Raw genomic sequence first — 634 nt, forward strand, 5'->3', positions numbered from 1 at the left:
TATAATTGCTTTACAATGGTGTGTTAGTTTCTGCTTTATAACAAAGTGAATCAGTTATACATATACACATATCCCCATATCTCTTCCCTCTTACGTCTCCCTCCCACCCTCCCTATCCCACCCCTCTAGGTGGTCACAAAGCACCGAGCTGATCTCCCTGTGCTATGCAGCTGCTTCCCACTAGCTATCTATTTTACATTTGGTAGTGTATATATGTCCATGCCACTATCTCACTTTGTCCCAGCTTACCCTTCCCCCTCCCCGTGTCCTCAAGTCCATTCTCTAGTAGATCTGCATCTTTATTCCCGTCTTGCCCCTAAGTTCTTCATGATCATTTTTTTTTTTTTTTCAGATTCCATATATATGTGTTAGCATACGGTATTTGTTTTTCTCTTTCGGTCTTACTTCACTCTGTATGACAGACTCTAGGTCCATCCACCTCACTACAAATAACTCAATTTCGTTTCTTTTTATGGTGAGTAATATTCCATCATATATATGTGCCACATCTTCTTTATCCATTCATCTGTCAATGGACACTTAGGTTGCTTCCATGTCCTGGCTATTGTAAATAAAGCTGCAGTGAATATTGTGGTACATGAGTCTTTTTGAATTATGGTTTTCTCAGGGTATA

Source organism: Physeter macrocephalus, chromosome 16, assembly GCF_002837175.3.
Source record: "Physeter macrocephalus isolate SW-GA chromosome 16, ASM283717v5, whole genome shotgun sequence".
Lineage (NCBI taxonomy): Eukaryota > Metazoa > Chordata > Mammalia > Artiodactyla > Physeteridae > Physeter > Physeter macrocephalus.